This window comes from Armigeres subalbatus, chromosome 2, assembly GCF_024139115.2.
Source record: "Armigeres subalbatus isolate Guangzhou_Male chromosome 2, GZ_Asu_2, whole genome shotgun sequence".
NCBI classification, from domain to species: Eukaryota; Metazoa; Arthropoda; class Insecta; order Diptera; family Culicidae; genus Armigeres; species Armigeres subalbatus.
The window spans coordinates 1,867,903-1,879,853 of NC_085140.1; the positions used below are offsets into that span (position 1 = coordinate 1,867,903).

Consider the following 11,951-nt stretch of genomic DNA (forward strand, 5'->3'; position numbering starts at 1 on the left):
ATGGCTGCCAGGTCGAAGTAACAAAAGATATTTTAGTTACCAGATCAACATTGTCGCTGTCGTCGCTGTCCGCAACATCTTTTGCTGGCGAGGATAGGGGATCTAAATGTCAATAAAAAAAAACATACGATTTGACAGTTAGATACCACACATGTTTCGGACAGTAGAACAAAGGGAATTGAAGCGACAATCTTTATCTTGTAACTAAAATATTTTGGGCATATCTACCGAGCCCATTCGATCTGGCCAATTTTCAATAGGAAACAATGGGATAGGATTTTGCGTCGAATGCAACTTGTTGCGAGTAAATCGGTTAAGGCCCTTAACTTAAGGGTAAGTGCCTGAAAAATGGTGCGGTCAGCATTTGCATGAGATTTCTTGTTTCGCTTCGTGCGCAGCGCAAACAGAACAGAATCGAGTCAAATTGCCTGTGGCACAAAGCCTAGAAAGAATACTAGCCGTTGGTACTCATTTATCAGTTCTAGTCTCTAAAATGAGCAAGGAGTAATAAAATAATCATTTACCACCAAAAATGGTCATGCGTCGTGAAATGAGCGTACAGGAACATTAATTCTCGCTTAACTTTTCAAAAGGACCTAAGTAACATTTTTTCATGAATTGATTTGAATAGCGCAATCAACAGAACAACATGAAAGCTTTTGATTGCGCTATTCAAATTAATTCATGAAAAAAATGTTACTTAGGTCCTTTTGAAAAGTTAAGCGAGAATTGTGGGGAGAGAAAATAATAAAATCATGTTGTGACTGTTGTCTGCTTGGTCGTGGCTGCTGCTGCGGTCTCCTCCCCCCCTCTGTCACGCTTTTTTGTATACCTAGTACATGTACTGTCACAAAATCTTAGACCCCCCCTAAAACTTGTGACATCATTTTTGAACGACCCCTTATGAATGTGGTGAAGTCTGTTCCCCTTGCTTTGCCAAAAAACGGGCTGGTGCCAAGGCTGGTGTGCTTTTGCTTTCTTCTCGATACTAGACGCTTGTCCTTATCACGCCCGTTTCAAATCACTCAGAGACTGAGTGAAATTGTATTGCCATCTCTTTTTTTCTCACGGAAATATTACTCAATTTTCGTAAAAAGTGGAACTACTCAAATTTTGAGTAGTTCCACTTTTTACGGAAATTGAGTAACTTTTCCATGGGAAAAAAAGAGACGGCAATACAATTTCACTCAGTCTCTGAGTGATTTGAAATGGGTGTGATAGCCTTTTTTCAAATATCCTCAAAATATTAAGATCTGTGAGAAAAAACGAACAGTGGGTAATGTCTGTGACATAACCGCTAAGTGGACGTAGGACTTGACTTGACCATGCCTTTAAGATACATAATATGTCCAAATTTCTCACATCAACTATTTTGGATAAATAATCGGCGTTACATACCATTCCTTGGCAAAATCTTCTAATCAAACCAACACAGAAATCAAATCTACCTCGAACAAAAATCATCAAGAAAAATTCAGGAAGTATCTGTATATGTTAAATATTACGCTGAACATTACAACAATTTAGTGAACGTCTTTTTTCGAGTTCGTTTTTATAATATTACTGATTTTAAGTATATGTTTTAACTTCAACGTTACACATGTTGGTACAAAATTTAAAATAGGATTAAGGAAAAAGCAGTTGATATAACAACTCATCTAGATGGTCCTTCTTGGAATTTCTGAAGAAGTCGCTCCAAAATTGTCTGCGGGTGTTTCTCCGAGAACATCTGTGGAAATTTCTCCATTCTTGCAAAAGGCTCCCCGGAAATTTATGCGAAATTTCATTTTTTCATAAATTTGTGTGAATTCCTCAAAAACAACACGTAGGAAATTTTCGGAAACTGTATGCGGACACCCCTAATTAATTCCTACAGAAATTGCTTGGGAAATTCTAACAGAAATTGGTTGGTGACTTCCTGCTGAAAAACTTCCGAAAAATCTGTTGTTAAATATTCAGGATTTTTCACATAAGGTCTTGTGATCATAGCTAAATAAACTTCGAAGGAAATCGCAACGTGAATTCTTGTGGGAATTTCTCGGGAATCTCTGCAAAAACTCTTCCGGGAAAACATTTTCAAAAATTTTCAACAATCTTTTTTTTTTCAAAATCAACATCAAAAACAATTTCTGCGGAAGCACTTAAAAGACGGGTGTTCATGTCCTTCAACAGACATGTTTTGAATGCGCTATGCTTCAGAATGGTTTAAAAATGACAACAACCACTTGCCCCTCTCCTCATAACATTTGTTTAATCAATGCTCAAGAGTGTAACCATGTTAATATCCGCAAATTGATGTTAGTAAATAACTACAAACGTAGTTATTTTGTTCTCGAAAATATTTGCTAACGAGAATAAAGCCCATCTAGATAGACATAAAACTAATTTTCAAATAAACGTCCTTAGATATAGAATTTCATTTGTTTAAATACTCCTAAAACTAAATCCGCACAAAGTCCTAAAATCGATATGTAAATCCGCGCCGAATCCGCGAAAACCGCAAAATCCGCGAAATCCGCTTAGTCGTAACAACCCTGAAATTGCTGTTTGCTTCGGCTAAGTGCAAAAAGTAAGAAAACGATCTTTTCAAATAACCGCGAATTTCTAGTGATGGTATAAAAAAGACTGAATGCTCTGCGAGCGAATGCACTTTTCTTTTATACTACTTAATTTTGAATCTTCTCTGCTTCCCAATTGGTGGGCCAATCAGCTAGTGTTTTGTACCCCGCTTCTTTGTCAGCCAAAGCGTCATCATCATCAACGCGTTCGAGAAGGACTTCTTCTTTTTTACGCTTGGTGCTCGCTGCTGGCGTCTATTTCTTAACGGGACTTTTCGCTTGATACAAGCCAATAAGCCAGGCAAGCGAGCTTAGAATTGCAGTTCAGGTGGGAAGTAGGGTGTTCTTTTCTGAGACAACATTGTTAGTAGTAGAAGAAAGGAAACACCCGGACATGGGATTTCGGGTGATAAGATTTAGAACAGATATTTAACGTGTATTTGCTTAGAATTTAGTTTTGGGTCGCGCGGATTTGGCGCAGAATGAATTTTCATGTCGCGCGGAAATGGCGTGGATTTGATTTTAGTCGGCGCGGATTTGGCGCGGAAAATATCAACCGTCTAAGACGAATTAAGTACACCCGATTCTTTTTTTACAACGGATTATTTTCGCACGGATTTTTTTTACACGGATTCTTGAAATAACACGGATTTTTTTTGCACGGTTTCTCGAAATAGCACTAAATTCGTCTTAGACAGTTGAATACATTCCACTAAAAGAGCGTTATATATTTTTGCGGGAAATATTTCAGGATCTCCGTAACAACCCTGCAATTTCTATCCCGAAGGGAATTGAAAGCTTTGATATTGATCTCTATCATTGGCTCTCTGAAGAACCGTTTGTTTTTTGGACATACATGCTGCATCATGTGGCTTTTCTTCAGCCTGTCTCGGCTCATCACCGATGCCGGCCGGTCTCGGCTCGACTCTGCTGCTGCTGCCGGTATCTGCTCAGCATTGCTGCTTTGTCGGGTCTGTAGGGTGGACTGCTGCTGTACTGGCTAGGTTTCGGCTGATGATGGTGGCTTCGATGACTTCATTCCCTGCTAAAAGGTGTGAGTGCTGTTCAATCGATGATGCGGTTGCTTCGCTTGTCCCGGTCAGAATGAAAGGAAAAAATCGCGTTGCGCTATTTTATGGCTTCTCGGCAGACCCAGCGGCTGCTCATTCGCTGGTGTCTGCACCAATCAGAACGTGGTAATGGAATGATGCAAGAATTATACGGTACCAAGGGGTGTCTCACATAGAATAAATTGAATTGATTTGCTAAAAATTAATCAAGCAACCGAAGCGACTTTATTTCGATGCAAATCGAAATTATTTAGGCTCAAAAGTTGATTTGGCAACGCAACGATTTTTACATCTGTCAGATCGAACAGTGATTGTCAAAATATGACACCCGCCTGCACAAATAATGTAAAGTTTCTCGAATTTGTTAAATACCGATAGAAAACATAGAGCTAGCCGGAAACAGTTTTTTTAAAGAATGCAATAAGTGAATTCTGTCTGATGACTCTGAAAGCCTCTTTAATAAAGAAGAAAAAAAATGTCTGATGACTCATAGCATATGTCGTCACTTCCAACACAGTGTAGTACAAAATGTGATGCGTTTGGATTTTTGAATTCATCTACAACTGCGCCCAAATAATTCTTTGTCATATATACACCAGAACAGAAAACATAGTGCAATAAAAGCGCATTCGATACCGAGGTAAATTTATCACTACAGGAAATATTTAGGGAAATACATTGGAATAGTAGTTTGTGCAACTAGTTGCAAAAAGATGATTTTTTCAGCACGAGTTGTACGTTTATCCAACGAGGCTTGCCGAGTTGGATAAATACTACGAGTGCTGAAAAATCGAGTTTTGCAACGAGTTTCACACGCTATTTTTTGCAATGACTAAAAATGGGCTTTAATACGATAAATCTGTACCAAAATGGTACAATTTTATTCACTTCACATGATCAATCTTGCCAAAATATCATGCTGCTGCTGGAAACAAACATATTCCATGTTATCGTGCCACATTGTATGCTCGACAGACCATAAAGCGATAGATAAACTTGCCTTTGCAGAATTTGATGTCATGCCCATTAAATTATTTCATTTATAATGTGACACGAAGAATACACTATTTGAACACTCACCCAAGCTAAATGAGCTAAATGTCGGCTAAAAACGGCCGCCGCAATTACAAAAGCTTAGTTTCTATATTTGCAAAAACAATAATTAGCACTGGGTAGAACTTTCTTATAAATCATCTAAGCTTCGTTTAGTGTCGTCCTCAAGCATATTTTTCCAACTAAAACCTAAAATCAGAAACCAATTTATTAGTAATTGATATGAGTACACAAAAATTACTATTTCAGAAATCATGCCCAAGTTTATTTCTAGACCAACTGTTACCGCCGGTAAATAAATACCTGGTCGCGAAAGGGTCAAAGCATCATCCCCACAAAAAGCTGTGAACGCACCCTTATATTTGACGTTTCTTGCTGCAGCATAAATTTACATACGGATATGCGTGCGTTTGTGTGAGTGTCAATAATATGAGTAAAGAAACAGATGATCGTTGTAATGTTGTATTTGTTGTTTGTTTACTAAGTACATAAGCGATGTAAAGTCTCCATCATGGAATATGTGTAGTTTGTTGCGCTGTAAGGGAAAGTTATTAACGAGTTTGTAGAAATGTTTTGATCGTATAATTGTGAATATTACAGATTAAGTCAAGTTATCCGTTTATGTTCTCCGGAGGAGATTGAATTTGTAGTGATACTTACCGTAAGTGATAGTTTGTACCTCTTAAATAATGTTTGTAATGTTTTCAATGTATAAATTATTAGGACTCTTGCTCATCACCAGAGGCGAAGCTAGGGAGTGTTTGGGAAAGTGGAAAACTAAATTGTAAGTTAATTATGTTTGTATTTTAGGTGTTATTAATGTTAGTAAATATATTTCAGTTGAGTTTATTGGAAATATACTCCAAAATTGTTTTCTTTGCACCCGGAGGGTGCAACATTCTCAAAATTTATTACCATGACCTACTTGTACCCGTGCTGTGATAAAGATGAGGAGTTCGATGGCAGTGTTCAGTGCGAGAGATGTCAGGAGTGGTACCACTTCCAGTGTGTCGGCGTAGACGAGAGCGTAGCGGAAGTCGTCTGGTATTGCGCGACCTGTTTGGGAGAGGATAGATCCATCCGTACATCACTGGGTGCTGCAGGTAACACAGCTATTCATCCACTGGCACTTGAGCATGCTGGAAAAATGGAGAGTAATAGCTCAGGAGTCGGTAAGTCAGCTAAGGAGAATTTTACAAAAAGAAGTCAGCTGAGTAAGGCTAAAGCGCAGGAGGTCGTGAATAAAGACGATGGCAATATTGAGACAGGAGATCAGGCGTACATAGAGTCAGACAAGAAGCAAGTAGAAAGCGAAGAGAAAGATTTGTTGCATGCACTGACAGAAGTATTGAGTCATTATCGTAAGCGTGTTGAGCGATCCGAGTCGGTTCCGGTTCAGAGAACTAGTTGTGTTCGTGAGCGTGTGAAGAAAGCTGTCAGCGTATCGTCGGCGGAGTCGACGCGAACTCGGGCGCTAAAGGAAATGAAGGAACTAGACGAATGGAACCGTTTAGAAGAACTTGAGGAGGAGAATCAACGAAATATTCTTGAGCTACAGAAGAAGCGGATTGCTCGGCAGAAAAAAATGATGCAGAGACGTCTGGAATTGAAGCAGATAATAGAAGATGGAACTGTCAAAGACGATTTGGGATTGAGCGGGGATGAATTTCCAGAATTTGTTCAAGAAAGGCCGCAGCTGTCAACTGCAAATCTGCCTCATCACAGTTCGATTCGTCTACCAAAGTCCCAGAGCAGTCTGAGACCGTCGAATAGGGTAGGACGTACAAGCCTCCCTCGACCGTCATTCGAGTCTTATACAGAAAACTATAGTTCGCATTTTGACCATACAGCTGACTTTGATGAAGAGGATTTCGAGCGGAGTTTGAGTGGGTTTGAGGAAGCTCCAACGCAGCTGCAGATTGCATCCCGGCAAGTATTTCCTAGGGGTCTTCCGAAGTTCTCTGGTGCCGCCGAAGAATGGCCAATATTCATTAGTGCATATGAGCAGGCGAATAAATCATGTGGGTTTACTAAAGCTGAGAACCTGGTCCGTCTGCAAGAAGCTCTGCAGGGCAAGGCATTGGATGCGGTACGAAATCGCCTCCTACTACCGGAAAATGTGCCGTTGATCATCGAGAAGCTGCGGAAGATATTCAGGTCTCCGGATTCATGAGTCTCTTCCGCAGCTTCTGTCGACAAGATTGACTAACCGGATCCAGGAATTGGAAGGCCCCAAGGCGGAGAGCCTCAAATCGGTTATCGAGATTGGGAGTGCAGTTGTGGAATTCACTCAGCATCTCAAAGCTGCGGAGTTAGCCGTTAGCCGAAATCCCATTCTCATGTAAAGTTTGATCCAAAAGTTGCCTTCGTACTATGCCATGGAGTGGGTGGAATTCAAGCGACGTGCACAGTTGGTCGATTTGGAAACGTTTGGAGCTTTTATGGAAAGTCTTGTGGAGAAAGCGTTGGAAGCAACTTTCGAAAAGGTGGATGTGGATGAGAAGGTCAAGAAGAAAGATAAGCTCAAAGCAAAGGGATTCGTTCATACGATGAATGGAGGGAATTCTCTATGGAACAGTCAGTCTAGTCAGAAGGGTGTGGCGAAGAATCCGGATCAGTCAACCGAAGCTCAACATCGGGACATGAGGTGCTCCGTATGCCAGAAATTGGGACATTTTGGTCGAAACTGTTCGGAGTTCATGTCACAAAGCATGGAAGAACGATGGAAGACGGTAGAGCGGCTGGATCTGTGTCCGTGTTGTATGTACGATCACGGGGAGCGGCCATGTCGTATAAGGAAGCGCTGTACGGTGGATGGCTGCCCTGAGTTTCACAATCCTTTGCTGCACAGTGGATCTGGGTCAGAGTGTACGACGCTAGAGGTTCAATGCCACAGTCATCGTCAACTGAATCCAACGGTGTTGTTTCGAATGGCTCCAGTGACCCTGTACAACGGATGGAGAAAAGTCGATACCCTAGCATTGATAGACGAAGGATCTGCGGTAACCTTGATAAATAGGAAGCTGGCAAAATTGTTGAGAGCAGATGGACCGGTTCAGCCGTTGCAGATGTATTGGACGAATGGTGTTCAGCAAAGGAAAGAAAATCGAAGATTTTAAAGATCAAAGTTTCTGCCAAAGGTTCGTCATGTCTATTCGATCTTGTTGATGCTCGAACTGTTCAGAAGTTGGAGCTCCTGCCCAAAAATGGATGCGGAGCACTTGAGTGTTTTTAATCATTTGAATGGCTTGGATGTATCGAGTTACAGTTCAGTTGCACCTCAAATGTTGATAGGGATCGACAACATTCACCTTATTGCTCCGCTGGAATCTAGAATAGGAGAATCTGGAGAACCAGTAGCTGTTCGGTCCCAACTTGGCTGGACGGTATATGGGCCCCGTATGAAGCTAGAAGAGCGTAGGCGCTGAGAGACCGCTCGGAGAGCGGAAATGTGTGATGAAGTCGCACAGTAATATATTTTGATTCGACAGGGTCTTCAGCCTGTATAGGGAAGACGCCTGACCAAAGCGGAAGAAGGCTACAGCCAACGAAGAAGCAAGTTGCAGAATAGTATCAGTAGAGCGGAACTGATTAATTAGAAAGCAGATTAGTAATGGTAATCCCTGCACAGCCTGAAGCAGCCACAGGGTTTACGGGTGGGGGAATGTTACCGCCGGTAAATAAATACCTGGTCGCGAAAGGGTCAAAGCATCATCCCCACAAAAAGCTGTGAACGCACCCTTATATTTGACGTTTCTTGCTGCAGCATAAATTTACATACGGATATGCGTGCGTTTGTGTGAGTGTCAATAATATGAGTAAAGAAACAGATGATCGTTGTAATGTTGTATTTGTTGTTTGTTTACTAAGTACATAAGCGATGTAAAGTCTCCATCATGGAATATGTGTAGTTTGTTGCGCTGTAAGGGAAAGTTATTAACGAGTTTGTAGAAATGTTTTGATCGTATAATTGTGAATATTACAGATTAAGTCAAGTTATCCGTTTATGTTCTCCGGAGGAGATTGAATTTGTAGTGATACTTACCGTAAGTGATAGTTTGTACCTCTTAAATAATGTTTGTAATGTTTTCAATGTATAAATTATTAGGACTCTTGCTCATCACCAGAGGCGAAGCTAGGGAGTGTTTGGGAAAGTGGAAAACTAAATTGTAAGTTAATTATGTTTGTATTTTAAGTGTTATTAATGTTAGTAAATATATTTCAGTTGAGTTTATTGGAAATATACTCCAAAATTGTTTTCTTTGCACCCGGAGGGTGCAACACCAACATTTGAAAGGGGCGTAACAGCCATAATTTATTCCTTCTGATTCTTCGTCCACATATATAGCTTTAAGGCCAGTATCGACTTAAAAAGTAGAGAGGTTACGGAATTTTGTTCAATATTACCAAGGGCAGTTTTGACAACTGATCTGCATGGAGCAAATTGTCACTTTTACGTACGGAATAATCGAGCAGAATATTTTTCCGAAAGTAAAGTGACAGCTCTCATTACTTTACGTGGGAACCTTACAAATGCCAATTTTGTTTTTTGTTCTTTTCATGTGGATACTGTTGTAAGAATTTTGTTTCGATTCTTTACTTTTCCGATTCAGTGAACGGAATTTAACATGTGATTGAGATAGAAAAAGAAATTTCTTTTGTACACGATACCAACCTTTATATGTAGACAAAGAATCAGAAGGAATAAAATTTGGCTGTTACGCCCTTTTCAAATGTTGGTCTAGATTTGTTGATGGAAAAATAAACAATCCAGTCAATGTCATTGGCTAGGATAGGATGTGACAAGTAGTCAGTAAAAATCGTACCGATTTGCTGTCACAATCGTACCGGTTGCTGATTGGTTGAATATGACAATCGATTACTTCGATTGGTAGCGGCGCGTTTTCCGTAGGGCAGCATGTTGTTAGTTTGGCCGTGTTGTAGGTTTTTAAAGTTGATATTAAGCAAAATACGAAAATGTTTGAGTTCCACTTTGTTGGTAAGAAATAAATTTATATTGAACTGCAAACGCCATATAAATTATTCTCAAGGGTTGTACAGGTTTAAAACTGTTGATTTTAAGCATTATCATACACCTTTCCGTCATTTTCGATCTAAAAGTCATTTTTTCAGTAGCGAAAACTTCTCTCTGTTAGTCTTTCACTTCTCTTACATAAATAGTGGATGGAACGGGAAGAAAAACATCAAATTTTGATACATGATATTTGGAAGATTTTGTACCAAATTACTTTGGCAGCACTGGCGACCACCTCGTCAGAGCAACCGACTAAAAAACAACAAGGCAGTCTCAATAGAGTTGTCACATCCTATCCTAGGTCATTGGTAACGTACGTAGTCCCAGTTTGCTAAGATCAAAATTACAGTTCAGTATTACAGAAGGTGTGTTGCAATTTGATCAAATAGTACCTTTTCATAAAAATCAATAGAAATCGACTTTATTTTGATTGAAATTCGCTGCCATCGATAGCTGTGAGACACCCCTTGTGCGGTACCCATATTTATAGGTTCCCTTGATCTCAATGTTTTTCATTGAAAACAGTTTCATGCCTATTGAAACAAGTTTTTCGGGTCTTATCAAGCATGGACATGGAAGGCATACTTGAAATCTGTCGATTGAGGGGCTTACCACAGAAATTCGTCCACTGAGACGAACGATATTAACGTTTAAAATCTTTCAACACAGCGTAACGCGGTCGATTTTAATATTTTGAAATGACACCCGGTATAGTAAAGAGAGACGTAAGTCCTTCGTCAAAAGAAAAGACTTCTTTCATTTTCTTGTAAAGAATATCAGGTAAAAAACGCTGTGATTAAATGTAATTTTTACTTACCTTAAAGATAATATCATCTTCAAATGTTATCCAGAGCCTAGGGTATAGTTAGCTAATGATTTTTTGATTCTCTCTTATCAGTTTAGATTTAACAGAAATATTTTTTTAAATTGGGATTCTCAGTCACGAGGTTTGAACCAAGATGAATACAGTACTAGGTGCTCCAATCTTTTCAGTTTGTGGAAGAGAAGAGGGCGGGGGTGAAAAATTCATTTTCAGTGCAAAACGAAAACAAACCGGCTGGCTCTCCCATACTAAAATCCAAGATGGCTGAATCGTGAATTTGGCAGATTGGAACACCTAGTGGTGTATTCATCTTGGTTTGAACTGAATTGAAAAACTTTAAAGTATATTTTCATCCATAAAGGAGTGAAAAATACCCACATTTATTTCTTCTCTGATCTATTTCAAAATGGGTGCTTTGTCATAAATGCAAATCACCCATCTTTTTGACAGCTTCATATATGGCATCTTAAGATGGGTGATTTTTATACACACTGAGAAACCAAACTATCCAAAATCGAGTGTGAAAGTACTCAAAATTGAGTGTTTTACTAATACTGTCTTTTTGGATTGTTTGTTATTTACATTGTTGAGTAATTATTACTTAATTTGAGGGTGATCTCCAAAAACTCACCTTGAGTTGTTGCTTTCTATTAAAGTACCCAAAGCAAAGTGTTGACCTTTCACTTCAGTTTGGCTGAAAAAACACTTTGCAAATCAGTCAGTCAGGAAGCATGTTCCGCACAGGCTGAAAATATTTTGCTATCTGCGGAATAAAATAAGGCCTTCGGGAAAACCAACCAAGTTCACGGGTAAGTAGTATCAGAAAACATATAAAATATCCAATTTCTATGAATATTGCATTTTCAGCGGAAGTTTGGCACGGAGACTTTATGCAAGAGCAACTGAGAAGCAGAAGAAGCGAGGTAAGCATTTCGATACCGATTTGTTACGATGTATTGCATTTCAGTTTTGAATTATATTACCTGCAGGTAGAACCGTCTTCTGTATATCCGTTTGGATTATTTGGAAATGTGCATACAGGCCAGGAATATGTATGCAGCATGAGGAACCAGATGTAGCCGTTGCGGCAGATATTATATACCGCTGCCGGTTGGGCAAGATCCGGACATTTTTTGCTACGTTTCATTTGAGCTGTGTAAAATGTATATAGTGTAGATAGCCATTGAAATAAAATAATGATCATTTCGCATCAATCTTTGCATCAATAGCATAAATAACATTAAACGAAGAAAAACCAACAAATTTTAAAATTTTCCTGCAAAAATCGATTCTTAATTTTGAGTAATTTTTATTTAAACCGCAGTCTTTTAAGTACAGTTATTTTCACTCAAAATGAAGTCTTTTAAAACTACTTAAAATTAAGTACTTCGCGAAAAACTCAATTTTGAGTG

The 11,951-nt window shown here is 39.3% G+C and overlaps 1 protein-coding gene and 3 long non-coding RNA genes across 4 annotated transcripts in view; 3 read left to right on the forward strand and 1 right to left on the reverse strand.

The window, feature by feature from the left end:
* LOC134217426 (uncharacterized) overlaps positions 1-11,951 on the reverse strand; it is a 99,538-nt gene that overhangs the window by 49,030 nt on the left and 38,557 nt on the right. The window lies entirely within an intron of this gene.
* LOC134213930 (uncharacterized) lies at positions 5,032-5,467 on the forward strand. The gene is made up of 3 exons (XR_009979576.1): positions 5,032-5,218; positions 5,282-5,342; positions 5,405-5,467. It is a non-coding gene; the product is annotated as an uncharacterized LOC134213930 (long non-coding RNA).
* On the forward strand, positions 8,417-8,852 carry LOC134213929 (uncharacterized). Its single transcript, XR_009979575.1, has 3 exons — positions 8,417-8,603; positions 8,667-8,727; positions 8,790-8,852. It is a non-coding gene; the product is annotated as an uncharacterized LOC134213929 (long non-coding RNA).
* On the forward strand, positions 11,050-11,661 carry LOC134213931 (uncharacterized). The gene is made up of 3 exons (XR_009979577.1): positions 11,050-11,348; positions 11,407-11,462; positions 11,529-11,661. It is a non-coding gene; the product is annotated as an uncharacterized LOC134213931 (long non-coding RNA).